The sequence below is a fragment of the Ambystoma mexicanum genome, chromosome 12 (assembly GCF_040938575.1).
Source record: "Ambystoma mexicanum isolate Mex_15411 chromosome 12, UKY_AmexF1_1, whole genome shotgun sequence".
NCBI classification, from domain to species: Eukaryota; Metazoa; Chordata; class Amphibia; order Caudata; family Ambystomatidae; genus Ambystoma; species Ambystoma mexicanum.
In genome coordinates this window covers 264,515,845-264,531,833 of record NC_090936.1, presented here as the reverse complement: position 1 = coordinate 264,531,833, position 15,989 = coordinate 264,515,845, and the positions used below count along the sequence as shown (strand labels likewise).

Sequence of the window (15,989 nt, the reverse complement as noted above, 5' to 3'; positions counted from 1 at the left end):
GTGATAACTCACCTCAGTTCCAAGGTGGTTTCGGATATCTTTGACGACAGTTAGCAGTGTCCCTTATACAATCATGGTGTTGTTTTTGTTATAAATACAAGAGATTAAAGCTCTGCACCTTCATCCTTCCAGATGACAGACTCTCCTTCGTAAGGAAGTAATCCATCTTCTTCGCTTGAAAGGGAGGTTTTCCCTCAGTTAGCTAACATGGATGGGCAGATGGTCAGTTCCATCTGAGTCATAGTTCCAAACATCTTCGTAAGAATCTGTCTTTCTCACAGTTAGTTGTCTGTTCCGTGAGGTCATATTGGCGCTCCTTCGGTGGCTCAGGCTCATGAATGCCTATAACGGCATGGCTCTTTTTTTTTCTGTTCCCTCTCCGGGTGTCTTTTCGTGGCCAGATACCAGCAGTTTGGGCTGAGGGTGCCAGGATAGGAGGTTTTTCACAGGCAGAGGTGGTCCACTTTAGTGAAGAAACTGCATGTCAGTAGTCTGGAATTGTTACTAAAGTCTCTTGCAGTCAAGAGCTTTTCTCTAGGTTCCATGCCAGACATCTCCAGGACAGGATCAACATAATGTTAGACAGGACTCTCTCTTTGCCAAGATCTTGTATGTTTGGGTTCCAATGTAGTGGTTCTCTTTCTCTTTTCCCTTATATGCTCGGTACCCCGGTTCTGCGGTTAGAATATGGATCCCAGTGCACTACCTTCAGACTGTTTCGTCCGGGATTGGTCAGTTCCTTGTGGTATGGTTTTCCTCCTTTGCCATCATTGTAAGAGTTTCTGGTTCAACTGCGCATGAAGTTGACATAGCTAGTGTTGGCCTTCGCGGGGGGTGATTCCCAGCCTTATAGGAATTTATGGTGGATTTTACTAGTATAGTTCCTCTCCACCCATGGCCTATCTCGGTCCGATATTTCTTTCTCTTATGAGTGGGTCCTTCAGGGACCCCTCTCTCTCTTATTTATTAGAACTTTTTCATCTCTTCCTGATGCTTCTGAGGGCTTTCACAGGACTCTATCTGTGTCATTAAGGACTTCAGGGGCAACCTTTAATAGTCAGCTTGCAAACGCTGGGTTAGTAGGTGTGTGGCTCAATTTTTCAGTTCCGTTTCTCCCTTGCAGTAGAGATAGGTAGCTTCTGGTGGAGTTGTTTTGAAAGGGTAACATTACATGTTGATGAATATATTTAACTTCCATTATCTCAATGAGACACAGTGTCATTAAGGGGGTAAACAGTGGATAGGCAGTGCTTGGTGTGCAGGGCCTTCAGGTCCATTGGCATTGGGGTTCCACATAAGATAGCTGTGTTTTTTCTTCTAGGGGACGTTTACATCGTATTGGATTAGTGTGTTTTGTTTTCTAATGAAGGGTTGTCTGTGCTACAACTGTTTTTCCAAGTTACCCAGGTGGTATTTTTCTTTCCTGTTAAAATGTTTTTTCCGATATCAGAACATTAGATAGGGACAGTTTAATGTTTTTCCCCGGGGGGGGGGGCATTTTCTTTGTTGCCTGAAGGGGTAGCGTATGGTTTCCTCCTTCTATTATCCAGGTTTTCCAGAACATTTTATTATATGAGTTATTAAGAGTTTTAAAGTTTTTAAGTGGAATACAGAGGCTCTTAGCCTCCTAATACCTCTCAGCTGCTATTCCTATGGGAACACTATTGCGGGGTCCCTTGCCCCCTTTGACCAAGTAGATTAAGTAAGTTATGCGGAAAGAGGGAGTTAATTACTACTTGGTTCTTCAGTTAACGGTGCAATGGTGTTTAGGACGTTCTCCTGGGGGTCGCGAGGGGGGGAATTATCAAAGCAGCTGATTGGTCAAGGGAATAATATTTGGAATAATTTTACTTTATCACAAGTGTATTGATCATGGTGGGGTTAATGTGATGCAAGGGCTTCAAACTTGCATAATATGAAGCCTCCTGTCATTCCATAGAATGGTTAATCCCCCTCACTAATGCGACAGGGGGTTTAGATTCTATTAAAGACAGGAGACGAGTATTAATTCCAACCAACCCACCCTCTTGTCTGTTTTTTATTACACCCACCCACCCTGTTCTGTTTCATATTGTTTCAGCTTTCGGGTAAGAAGTCCTATCCAGAAGAGTATGTCGTAGTGTACGGTTGCGGAGAGGTTCAGATCCTTCCAGTTTCTCTGGATCCTTTTTCTCCGCACTTCGCAGTTGGATCGTTGCAGTAGACGCCTGGTGCAAGACAGCTGCAGAAAGAGGAGTTGGGATTAAAGTAAAGGACATATATAGAGGAGGGTCCCTGCCCATTGGTCGCCTGCAGGGCATGACTTGTCAACCATGTTGGATTGGGGAGCTCCCCTTACATTGCCTGTGAACTGTATTTAGTTCTGTTTTTTAAACTTTTTTGTTTGTAAAAGTTTTTTCTTTGCTGCTGTGGTTCAGAAGTTAAGATTGTAATGCATAATACTCGCCTCCTGTCTTTAATAGAATCTAAATCCCCTGTCACGTTAGTGAGGGGGATTAACCATTGTGTTCTGATCATTGCATAACAGCTCACCTTGAGACAGGTGGCACATCACATTGAAGTGCTGTTACATGCTGCAATGCTAACAGCAGAGATGATCTAAACACAGAGACCAGAATAATAAAAGAAAAGCAAACTGAAATGCAATCATAGGAGGGGGTTCCCACCCAACACACTGGCCTAAAGCGAAGCCCCTGAGCCATGGGCGTAATTTTAGGGGGGGGTGGGGGTGTTTGTCCCCCCCAACTTTCATGGCACACCATTTTGTCACCATTCATTTGGCTGGGGCAACTTTTCTTCAAATGTCATGTCCCCCCCAACATTTTCAGCAAAGTTACTCCACTGCCCTGAGCTGAGAATGAGGATGTGTCACTATGGTATGTCTTGAACGTGTGGCTTAAACTTGAGAAACTATTGCATTGTATAAACTTTCAGCATGTAAATCTCGAGCAGTAGCACAATCAAAATATCACTAGCATCATATGCTGTGTAACTAAGATTAATATCAAACACAGTGTCACACAGCAATAGTCTTGCATTCACAAAAGATATGAGTGGACTGCTTTGGAGAGTTTGCTCTTTCTTGAATTGTGTTTCTTCAGGTTCGGGAGGATAGCTCAGCGGCAACGTGCTCGCCTTGGACGCAAGACGACATGGAGCAACACAGGTTTGATCCCCGGGTCCATGCTTAGAAACCTCTAGGTATTAAGGGGGTTATAAATAACCTATCATATCATATCAGGTTGATAAGGTTATTCTGAGGAAATCTGTATTTTACAAAAATAATATATGCTGTCTGCCAGAAACACACCGATATGCGTGAAAGATATTTGTGGATGCTTGATCCCATGAAAGGAGCCTCTGCAGTGTGTCTCATTACATACAGGGACCGGATATGGGCGTATGCGGCATAGAAAAGTAGCTGAACATGGAGCATTCAGGGTGACACTCCTAATTTACAATGCCAAAGATCCACCATATTGGCATGCAGGGAAGATGCAGAGAGGAACATGAGAGTATGTTGAGGGGAGGAGCAGGGATAGGGAATGATACAGGCCGGGCGAGGAACTTTACTGGAGTGACTTCAAAAGTGGGGAGCAGATTTTGGACATGGAATAGGGAGGAGCTCTTTGGGTGATTTCAAAACGTGGGCATGAGATATATTGCTTAGTGGTAGACCATCATGTTATAGACAGGTGGCAAAGAACTTGGCACGAAACAGGGCACCACCATCCAAATTACTAAAAAGTCATACCCTCGAAACAACCCTCTTCAAAATGGAAGGTCTTCTTTTCATCTTCAGTGTTGTGGCCAATTGTGATAATGCAGTATTCAGCACTAAATTCAGACTCGAAAACAAGCATTTGTATTGCATTCCGTTAGTAATCAACTAGCATGCAGCACGCTGAATAGTCTTCATATAGTAGTCTGCTAAAATAGAATACTATGGAATCCTGAAAAAGACGAATTATATGAAAAGGCAAGTTAAATACTAAATACTAAATTATTTGACTTTTGTAAGGAAGGGTACCTCCAGGGGGAACTACTGAAAAGCTGTGAAGGCACAGTACAATTTGTCAACTAGATAGTTCAGTAGTGCATGGTTTCCAGAAAAGGAGATCAAACTATTTGGAATATCTATTGTCAGAAACCCAATAGGTTAATGCCAAGTCATCATTTTCTGCATTCTGTCAGATCAAATTCTAGAAAGCTTGTGTGGCCTAGCTGTTTGGGTTTGTGTGCCATTAGTGCACAGCGAGGGACAATCAGATTCTATCAAATGATCTGATGTGCCCTCGCAATCTGATTAGCCCTCACCTGGTCGTTGACTGGCCGACAAAGACTTACCTTCTGTCGGTCTGAGCGCCTCGTTCCGTGGAGTTCCTTTTCTTTCTTCATCAGGCCAGCATGGAAAGGGAGAAGGGACTAATCAAAGTCCCTTCTCCCTTTCCATTGTGTCCATTTTGTTTGTTTACTTTTTTCTCTCTTTTTGATGGCCTCATGGAAAGAAGAAGAGACTACGTGTAGTCCCTTCTCCATGATCCCTGGTGGGCAATTATTTTCCTTTTTTTTCTCGAGTTGAGAAACGGTTGCAGAGCCATGTCTCCTCCTTGTCAGGTTCTATTGCTTTATTAATCCACTGTTTGCCTAACTAGTGAGTCTTCCTATGTGGAAGGGAATACGGTCATATTTCGGCAGCTTGCATGTTCTCGTTAAGAATGAAGCTGCACTTTGTGGATGAGTCCCAAGAAAAGGACGTGGGCTGCGAAAGTTCCCATACGGAGGGTACATGGCCTAGCAGTTTGGCTGACTGGCTTCTGTTGCGGGCAGCACCAAGACTGATTTCATATTCCTAGTTTTTCTGTACTGGTGGAACAATGGAATGGGAACTACACAAACAATTGTCAGTGGTTATAATCAATTCCATTTCTTTCATCCTTTTTTGTTTGCGCTTTCGACACCTATAAAGTTTAAACTATTGCATTGGAGTACTGATTTAAGTACATATAGGGAGGAATGGCATATGACGAGGGACACAGGAATGACATATGAGGAGGGACACACAGTGTAGGTGTTGTTTGGCTATGAGCCCACTTAATGCCTGCTCATAGCCATGCTAATCCCTATGGCTATTCCCACCCATTCCTGCCGCTCCCTGCCCAAAGCTCCTCCTCTTGGGAACTCTTTGAACTTGCAAGCTCACTTTAATGAAGCCTTTCACAGCGTGCTCACGTAAGGTGCAGGCTGCCTGTTTTATTTTTCCACATTGTAGTAGGAGGGTTTTATGGAAGAGTGCAGCTGCAGCGTTGCATTGCTTGATCAGCTCGAGTTAAAGATTCCAAGATTTTGAGAGTGCTTCTGTTTTTTTTCTTTCATGAGGAGCATCAAGAATCACACGTGGGGACACGGCCTCGCCAGGGGAGAGAAGATGGACTGTACAATTAAGCTGTTTTTGAAGATGCTGCCTCGGACGAGGTTGAGTTCTTCAATTTGTTCCAGTACTACAATCGTAATGTATTAAAATGTTATACAATCCTTATGTCTTCAAAATAGTTGGAATCCTTTGAAAACATTTCTCCTCTGCTGCTATCACAAGCTACATATTCCACATAGGTTGACCACATTTTCAAAACCAAAAGTCTGATGGAAACACACTGAAAATACCTTTTTTCAGTCTCCTTCGATTTACAAGCATTCAGTGTGACCTTCACTGAAGTCCTGGTAAAAACAAGCATTGGCAAAGACAGCAGTTTTGGCTTGTGTACAAGTAATATGCATCAGGCAGGCACTGCTATTAGAGCCCAGGTATTCACACCATGTTGCACCTGCTACCATCAATGGTCAATTAATACTAATACGGCTGTGCCTGGTAAGTGCATTTGCCATGCCTACACAAAAGCCCATGTTTGTTTGCTTTGTGTAGATGTTTTCCTCACACAAGACCTATGCAAAATTCAACAGTCCAATCCAACAGACTTTAAAACATATTACAACTTACATTAAACCAACACAAACAAACAGATTCTGTTTGACAAACAGGGGTGAGGAAGAAAATAGAAGGAGTTAGAGGAAAGATATAAGGATTTGGTGCAGTGGCGTAACACACAATCTGGGGCATATCTACGAGGCAGAGGGCACCCACCTCCCAAGCTCCTCAACAAAGCACGTGATGCGCCACACTGCAGGCTGGCATGGAACATCACACATGCACAATGCCCATCATGATCATGCCACTACAGGGACATGCACACACTGCAATAGATGAAATATGTAACTATGTTTTTAATCAAAGCTTAAATCTGTGCCTTGCCCTGGCACCAAAATGTACCAGCCACCAGTGGCAGCTGCCACACGATGCGAGACCAATTGAGTGCAGCGAGGGAACACGAACCAACAAAAGGAGGCTCAGTGGTGTTGGGGCTTTCACTACAGAGCACTTTCTTTTAAATAATGGGTTAAAATGATGCATTATACAGCACATCATCTGTGAGAAATTGGTTAAACGCCAGACAGTGTGCAATTGGTTTTGTAGGGAAACTCATGAAAACATCTAATAGATTTATGTCACCAACCATGCACAGGAGCATTTCCCAATGCATTTTTCATGACTTTCCCCACAATATATGAGAGTATAAAAAACAAATTCACGCTGTCTGTGTGCATACATTTCCACGCTGGCTGCAGCAATATATGCCAGTATTCTCAAAAGAACACACTCATGTTTGCTTTGCACATAATGCGAGTAATGATGCTATAAGAAAACATGTTCAAGATGGTTCTGCCAATATTTACCAGTATCCCCCGTAAAAACATACTCCTGTTGGCTTTGCCATTGAAAATGCCAAGCCACAATAATAAAACATGTATAAACTGCATCCAATATAGGACAGTCTAGACACATAAGAACCCTTATCATGCTTCCCTACATCTCCCCCGAGTGCCCATGTGTCCAGGTGCCCAGGTGCGCCCAGAACCTGTTTTGCGAACCAACAATCATTCAAGACACGTCAGTATTCCTGTGAACTTAATGAATATTTTGGATCTACAGGATGTTGGAACAGAGATGGCTGATGTGACCAAGTCATCTGCACCTACCGCCCCATATATTTTATTTACAAATAAGTCAGTGCAGTTTCATGCCTCTACTTCATAAACTCTTGTCCATCACTAACTCCAAAATTCGGCTCTGCCGGGAGCCCGTTTTCATCTGCATACATTTGACATCTTTTATTTTGGAAACAAGCTGCAAGATCCTGTAGACAAGGAAACAAGTGGGAAGAGCTCTCACAAGCCTCTACATCGGCAAGTTCGACTGAAAATCCTGATGATTTCCTTTTTAGTTTTGGCTATTAGGTGGCGCTGAAAGCACTACCTTTAAAGGCAAAACTATTGTCATCAAACATAAGAGCTTGAAATAGGGGCATTGAATGTAGGTTTGTAATGCTTTTCAATGCATATGACATATGAGGATGGAATTTGGCTATGTGCTCCACCCATGTCACACCCATTGCTAAGTCAAATCTATAGGATTTGACTCCGATTCCCACCCATTTTCACTACAACCACTCCTCTTTTTGTACTCTTTGGCAGAATTTCTATTCTGTGGTGAATTTATCAGCCATTTCTACTGTCAAAATGGCTGCTGCCATCTGTTAATGTTATTTTAAAGTTATTTGACTTGATTGATGCTTTAAAATATATTTACTGAAGCTTTCAAGTTATGTTACACATTTTACAGTGTTTTCTATAAAAATTAACCAAGGTACTGTACGAGTTACCTTTTAGTTTAAAATGGCTTTGAAAATGTACATCTAGTGACTTGTGGGGTGATTGGTCCAGTGGTTTTGATGTAAGGAGCAACCAATTGGCTGTGCAGTTAGTGATGTTATTGGATGTGCTTGTTTGTCTGTTTGTACAAGTACGCAATTTTGTTTTTAATATGCCATTTTCTTTTTACATTTGAAGAGAGCTGCAAGCTTTGTGTTTTCTTTGCTGAACATTTTGTGAGAGAGATAAATATGTGTTCTGGTTGCTTAAGTGCTATATTGTGTGTGATATGGACATGTGCTTTATTTAATATTGACTGTTGTGAAGTAAATTATGTATTTATATTATATTTATTGTACCATTTTTTTATGTTTACTTCACTTAAGCATAAAAGCCCTCAATTTGTTTTTACTATGTATTTTAATTTGTGTCCCTTTATGTTTGTTTAATTAATGTCGTAAATCTGTGCTTGCAGCAGCTTAACAACATCAAGCTGCCGCCGGCACATATTTGAAACGTTAGTGCAGTTAATTGAATGTCGGCAGTGATTTGGTTTTTTGATGCCACTGGTGGCTTATAATTTGTTTTTACTAACATTAGAAAAGTCAGGATTGCTTCAGGGGTTTGGAGCAACATATGGCAATCGCTATTTGTAATCGTCCCTTGGTTCTCCGTTCAACTTTTTGGCAAAATCCAGTTATGTATCACAACTTCATAATTTTACTAGCAACTGCCATACCAAACATATTTTCTGTTTTAGCTGATCATGGAGAATTAGATAAGCCGACCACCAATTCCGTACAATGTAGCTTGGCCATGTGGCACGTTTCTGTTGTTTCCATATAAAGCACAACAATTATGAAGATGTAAGTTATTAAGCATATCCCTAATTTCATTTTCCACCTTTTTAGCAACTCTCAAATTTGGAACATGTTCAGATCAGCCAGAAACCTAGTCTAACTGGCCATTACAGTTCACAGTCACATGTAGATGCATTTTATATCGCAAAATTGCCTGAAATTACATAAAAAAATTGTACCAAAATGAAATCAATCCACAGTATGATTGCTGCGAAAAAAGCCTACACGATAATTGTCCTTTTGAATTAATTATGAATGTTCATGTTCAGCAAATGGGAGGTCTGCTTCATCCAGCCCAGCCATATGTCTCCCTGGGCCAACCCGTGACCAAAGCTTTTTTATGAGTCTCTTTGAAGTTGGTAGTTTGCTCTTAGAATTGTGTGCTCCCATTTTTACACATATTAGTCATGATTCAGCCAAGGGTGAATTCCCTTGAAGACCCTGCTTTCAGAGCCAGCAAGTCTGGAGGACACTGGGCTTCCAATAGCTTCAGCAGCACATGTTATTGTGGGCGGTCCTTTGTTGGGAAATGTGACATCCAGGCTGGAAGTGAGAGTTTTCCTTTGTGAAGTTTTGACCACAGCCAGAAATAGGTTTTCAATGAAGACAAAGTGGCTCTTCATATGTCACTGGAGTTTTTTAGGTGAACAATAACATACATTGCTTTTGTCAACCCACACATCATTTTGTTTGCCTGACTTTTTTCTGAGAGCAGTGATATTTTTTTCCACTTTCGCTTTTTAAAGTCGTTTTTATTTGCACACGCATGTGCACACTGTTTTTGCTTTCAGTGTTTAAAAATCCTTTTTCCATGTCACAGGGATCTTTGATTTCGCCTTCTTTTGTAAATTAAACTGCTGCTTGTCCATTGGTAATGACAGGTAGTCCCCTTTCCACATGTCTCTTTACCTTTACTTGAAACACAAAAGCAAAAGTCAGGCCATTTTTGTTTGTGTTTAAATGCCTGCCATTCATGTGAAAGGGACTTTGGTTTGGAGTCTTTAAATATACCCTACATGCCCCCTCCCCTGTTCTTCCATGACACTTTGTTGAGGAAGAGCAGGGCAGAGTGGGGTTTCGTTGGGCATAATGTCCTTCATTAGGGAGTAGGCACTACAGTCTCCCCTTCCATCTCTGAGTTGGGAGTATGGCAGGAAACCCCCTTTTCTTACTTATTTTGGGAGTGGACACTCCAGCCTCCCCTTCCATCTTTGGGTTGGAGAGTGTAGCATGGCACTCCGTTTCTTCCTTCCTTTCCAGGTCCCTGGGGTTCTCACCAGACTCCGCTCTCACCTCCAGGCTGGAAGTTTAAGAAGGTTAGTTCTCATAAAAGATAGAAAAAGAGTTTCAATACTTTTTACACACTTTTATCCCCAGAAAGATTTTCATTTAATTTACAACCATCACCTACAGTTATAACATGACATTTCTGTTTCACCAAAATATTTTTATTTTTATTTTCTTTACTAAATTACACCACGCTAACATGGGAGGAATGTACGCTCTGTGGCCTGATTCCTTTGAAACTTGTACAGGTAAACCTTGTCAACTATTTCATACTCTTTGTTGGTGTTTTTTAGATCATAGTAGGTCTTCATTCTTTCAGCTGACCTTTCTAAATTGCGCTGAGCATAAGCAAAAGAATGCTGTAGGTGCTTCCTTAAATTTTCAATGTACTCATGAGTAGTGGACGCATTTACCAGGGTCTGCTCCTGAGTCCTTTAGAGCTGATGCTGTGGTAACACCATGTTTTGTCCGCTCATGATGTCAAATGTAGACATCTTTGTTGCAGAAGATGGTGTAGACCTAATAACCATCAGGACAAGCGGCAACAGGATGTCCCAACTGGGTCCAGAGTCTGCCACAAACTTCTTTAAGATACTCACAATTGTTTTTCTGTATTTCTCCACCCCTCCCCCCACTTGAGACTGGTTGGTAGGCAACGTGGAGTTTTCTTTTCACCCCTAGAATCTCCCACATCTTTGCCATCACCTCACTGGTAAAATGGCTTCCTCAGTCCAACTCAATCCTTTGCGAGAGGCTGAAATGAGAGAAGATGTGGTTGATCATTAGGGCAGCAGCTGTCTCTGTCTTACAATGTGGGGATGGTAAACATTCTACCCAATTTGTGAACAAGCATGTCACAGTCAACATGTACTTGTTTTCTCTAGAGGAGCGAATCACTGGCCCGATGAAATCAACTCGCAAATCTGACCAAGGTAGTGTCATTCCCCATTTTTGCAGGGGGGCCCTCTGTGTGAGTGAATTGGGTTGGAATTGAGCACACACAAGACTCCCCTTTAGGTAAGTGTCGAGGTCCTGGCCCATGTGTGACCAGTAGTCAATCTGGTGCAAGATTTCCAATGTTGTATGAAACCCCCTATGACCAGCAGTGGCTGCGTCATGGGCATGATTCAACATCAGGCTTTGGAATGAGGTAGGTATCACCCACTGGTCACAGCCAGATAGGGCTCTCCTTACCAACAAACCGTCTTGGATCCGGAACATCTTGAAAAACTTCATCAACACACAGAGATCCTCTTTACCAGCATAATCCGACTCGGTTAGAGGGAAGTTTAGGGGGTCTTGAATGTGTCAATAAAGTTTCACAATGATCGGGTCCTCTTTCTGTGCAGTGATCAGATCTGCATCTGGGTTATCTTTACTCCACTGGGCTGTTGAGAGTTCACTGTTAGCCTGAGTTTTTTACCTGGATTATTCTGGACAGCACTCTCACTTGACTCCGGCCTTTAATAAATGGACCAAGGGTCGAGTGACCTCTGCATAGTCTTCAATGAACTTTCGACTATAATTACTAAGTCCAAGAAGGCTTCTTAATTCTCGCAGAGTGGTAGGATCTTTTTTTATTTTAATAAGGCTTCCACCATCATCGTCTGGGGATTAAGACCCTTGGGTGTGATCTCGTGCCCTGAGAAGTTCACTTTGGTTTTACACCACTGTGCCTTCTGAAAGGACAATTTTGCTCCAGTCTTCTGCCATTGGGTAAGAACATAGCGTATTTCTGCTATGTGTTCCTCTACAGTTGAGCTCTTCATCAAAACATCATCCACATAGGCCAGGTTTACCCTTTTGCCCAAATCGGGCATGGCCTTATGTAGGAGGATGTTGAACTCATTGCCGGAGTTTATGTATCCAAAGGGGGTTCAGGTCCACGTATACTGCTGCCCCCGAAGGTAAAGGCAAGCTTGTACTGGTCTTACCTACTCTCGGGTACTGTCCAGTAACTGTTGGTCATGTTAATGGAGGTGTACAACTTTGACCCCTGGATCTGGGCCAGTCCCTGATCGATGTAGGGAAGGGGCCATCTTGACATGTGGACCCGTTTGTTCAACTCCCTCAGATCTGCACATAGTCGCCATTGGCCGTGTGGTTTGAGGATCCCCAGTAGTGGGTTGTTGAAGATACTGTGGATCGGACGAATGATCCCATGGGATTTTAAATTCTCTCTGTGAGTGACTCCATGGATGCGAGAGGTAACCAGTATTGTTTCACAAATCAGGGAGCTATCTTGGGGTCCATGGGAATGGTGGTTGAATGGATGGATGTTTGTCCACAGTCAAATGAGTCCACTAAGAAAATATCTTGACATTTCAGGAAGACCTGTTTTAGATTTTTTCTTTTCTCCTCGATCTCACAAGCATCAGCCAGATTAATCCTTTCCTTGACCCTCTGCCTGAAACCAGGAAAGACCTCAGGCATGGCAATTTCAGTGGTATCCTCCAGTTGGGTGGAGAGATTCCTTTTGATGGTGTTGATTTGGACAGGGGATTCAAGGTAGTGGTCCTTGACTCTGAACACCACCTCCTTCCCCCTACTATCACAGGTCACCTCTTCCACACTGTAAGGGGCAAGAAGAGTACACCAGGAAATTCCCCCCATGCCTAGTAAAAATCTTCTCTGGAGGAATACCGTTGCTGCTATCAAAGCAATCATTTGGGATTAGTCCCATGATTTCATTACCTAAATCAAATGAATAATATTGGGCATCAACCGCCATTCCAACAAAGGTGTCTGCATCCAAAGTGATAGGTCCAGGGTTGCTGTTATCCACCAATATTCAAATGGTGTTGTGTTCTAGGTCTACTAGAGGTCTACTAGAGGTGTTGGATTTAAATGTAAACCTTGTTGTTGTAGGTGGGAATTTAGATTTATATATGCATCCTGATGTTTGAGGATCTGTCCTTGCTTAATTTTGAGGGGAAGAATAAATTGTCGTACCTGTACTGGGATGGTAACCTCTTCTTGCACTTGAACTTCAACCGCATAAGGCAGCAATTGAGCTGACCGGAATGCTTTTTCAATGTTGTCAAAGCCCATGGGGTTACTCCCCAGTCGGGACCAGGCTTTATTATTAATTAGGTCCAAATTGATTGCGAATCGGCTGAGAATGTCACTTCCCAGATAAAAGGCAGAAGGGACATCTCTCACGACCCATTAATTATGGTCTGTACTTTTGTTGCCAATGGAAATCTTTAGCATACACCTGCTAGACAGGAAATGTTTAGAATTTTGGGTTTCCAGACCTACTTCCCATTTGTCAATCAATTTAAATGTGGGAATGGTCTGATCTTTTGGGAGTTTCCTGAATAATTCTTTGCTGATTAAGCTCCTTCAATTATTCAGGCAAACTCTGGTGAGCACTGATACCCCTCCCCCCACCCATTTAACTGAATGGGTTAAAATAACTGCTTGCCCTTTTTCACAGTCAATTAGAGGAGATAACCCCTTCAGGAGATTGTTCCCCAGTAAACAAGGTGTGGCCTCTGGAGTCACAACAATCACTAGATGTTTCAGCCGGTGACGTCCAATTTTAAGGGCCAGATCTGCAGTTCCTTCAGTGGAAATATCACTCCCATTGAAATTTTGGAGTTGTCCGGGAAGTGGTGTAAGTGGAATTTGGTGGCCCTCCCCCCGTGCTGAGTTTAGCTGGTCAAAGGCCCTTTTTGACAGGACGGTGGCTTGGGATCCAGTATCCACCAGAGCTGATAATTCACACTGACCTTGCACCTTAACCGGTGCATAACATCGTCCTTCTTTCTCCTCCAAGGTGCAAAGAATGTGTGAGTTATTTGACAGCCCAGTGGTCATTTTCTTAATATTGAACTCCGACACTGTGTGATCTTGGCCAGTTTTCTGTGTCAGAGTTCAGAAATCTGTTAAAAAAAACGTTGCAACTCGCAATGGTTGTTGTTGGGGAGTCCTCTTTTTCCCCGGCTCGTTGGCTGTCCCCCCCGTACCTGGCAACTGTTCTCAGAACATGTTTGGAGAAAGGGCACCCCCTCTGTTTCACTTCTGTTTGGCTCACTTGTTTGGGGTTGAATAGTGTCTAGTTCTGGGTCAGTCTTCATACTTACCCTGTCCCACTCAGTGTCCTTTGGGACTCATTTTTCTTTGAGAGGGATCCCCCCATTTTTGAAAGAGAAGGTCTGCTTTCCTGAATCTTCTAGGGATTCTTTTCTTTCAAAGGGGATAATGCTGCTTTCCTCCACAAAGTGGGTACTTCTTTGACCTCTCCTACTTACCCTTTACTCTTTGGGTTCTAACATGTTGGGGTACAAGAGACTCTTTCAGGCTGAGAGGTTTTTAAGGGTTCTGTTTGGGTGAGAAATGAAGCTTCCTCAAGGGCTTGGAATCTCCCCTCCACCTGGGACCCCTCCTCCAGAACCTGTGGTTTGTCAGAAGTTTCCTCCCAACATTTCTGCCCTGGGGCATCAGACGTAGGTGTTGGGGAATTCTGGGATGCAAGATTAGGTTGAGAGTTGGACCGAGCCCACATCAGGTGCCCCAGATCATTAGTCAGTTGCTGCACCTGTCGCTCCACTTGTGAGACCTTGTCTGGGTGGTAGGGAGGTCTCATGTCATACCTCTACTGCTCCTGAAAGGGGTAACTGTCCCTTCTCCTGGAGTAGCTCGAGTACTGGAAATTCCCCCCATAATTTTCCATTCTGAATCTCCCTTCTCCCAGTTTCAGCAATCTATTGCCCTGGAACTGGGAAGAGAGAGGAGGATTGTTTTGGAAGTTCTGATTTGGGGGATAATGGGGCAAAATGTTCAGATTGGGAGGTGAAGTGATACTTCTCTCCCGAGGAAAGTTTGGAGGGAATTTTCCCGGGGCAGTACTTACCTGGTTTGTTCCCTCCCTTGGCCCCGGGGAGGGTATACATATCCCAGGATTGGTTTAGTACCAGTGTATCTAGAACTTATATAGGTGGCAGGGTCAGAGGGATCATTGTTCTGGGCCCCTGCCTGACTACCATTCGATTGGGCCAGGTTGGGGGATCCCTTCTGCTTTCCATTCTGCTTGGTTGCAGGAGGGTTACTTTTAGGCCCCTCCGTCTCCAGATCCAAAGGAGGGGTAGTTTTTACCTCTGCCACCTTTGCTGCAGCAGAGGTGTTAGATGGTTTGGGGGTTTTGGTGATATTTTTACTCTCAGCAGGCTTTTGTACCTCATAGATCCTGGTGGCCTGTTCAATCACCCAATCCAGGGTCCTATGCTCATGAAATTCACACACCAACTGAGTCATTATGTATTGGGGAGAACATGGAAATATGTAGTTATGAACCCCCTACTATTGGTGTTCACCCTCCGGGAAGTCTGAGCAAATGCCCACTTTAACTCCTGCACAAACTCCCTTGGTGCCTGATCTTCCCGACACTGCAAGTTATATGCAGCCTTACGGGCCTCTTGTGGGTTCATATGGGTGGAAAAAATGTTCAGTATGGCCGCCTTATAAGTGGACCATTTATGATGATCATGGTCCTCCAGTCCTGGAAAGAAACTGGAGTACTCAGTTGAGAATGTCCATTTTGCAAATGCTATAAAATTGACAGAATTCCTGATCTGGAATGATGCCATCATCTGCTCATAAAGTTCAAGGTGCCCCCAATTCTTGTGGTATGGGGTCAGGAAGTTCTTTATGGCTTTGATTTGTCTTATTGGGTCTTTCACAAAACCCTTGCTCTGCTTCGTGTCTTTTTCTTCCTCTGCACCTGAGCCCATTCACCTTCTGACTCAGAGCTGCAAGTGGTACTCCCTTCCATGCCTTCTAGGTGCTCCCTGCTTCTATGAGACTGGTAATATCTCCCAGAACCACAGGGTCTGGACTCATATTGCCTGGATTTCCGTTCCAGCCCAGGATAGTACCCAGTTTTCGCGTCCCTCCTACCAGGGAGTCTGGGGAATTCACCCTTTTCCCCTGAATATACAGAGGTTTTTTAGAATGCCCTTCCTAGGCTGAGGGTCTGGCTTTTCTCCTTCAGCAAAGTGTGCAAGATGGTCTCTTTGTAGTTGCATCTTCAGCCAATCTAACCCCCTGACATTCTACTCATAAGAGTGTTCA

At 43.3% G+C, this 15,989-nt stretch overlaps 1 long non-coding RNA gene across 1 annotated transcript in view; it reads left to right on the top strand.

Moving 5' to 3' along the window:
• The window catches only part of LOC138513497 (uncharacterized), a 388,434-nt gene that overhangs the window by 331,171 nt on the left and 41,274 nt on the right, over positions 1 to 15,989 (top strand). The window contains exon 2 of the long non-coding RNA XR_011281765.1: positions 5,380 to 5,475. This is a non-coding gene — a long non-coding RNA (uncharacterized lncRNA). The remainder of the gene's footprint in view (positions 1 to 5,379; positions 5,476 to 15,989) is intronic.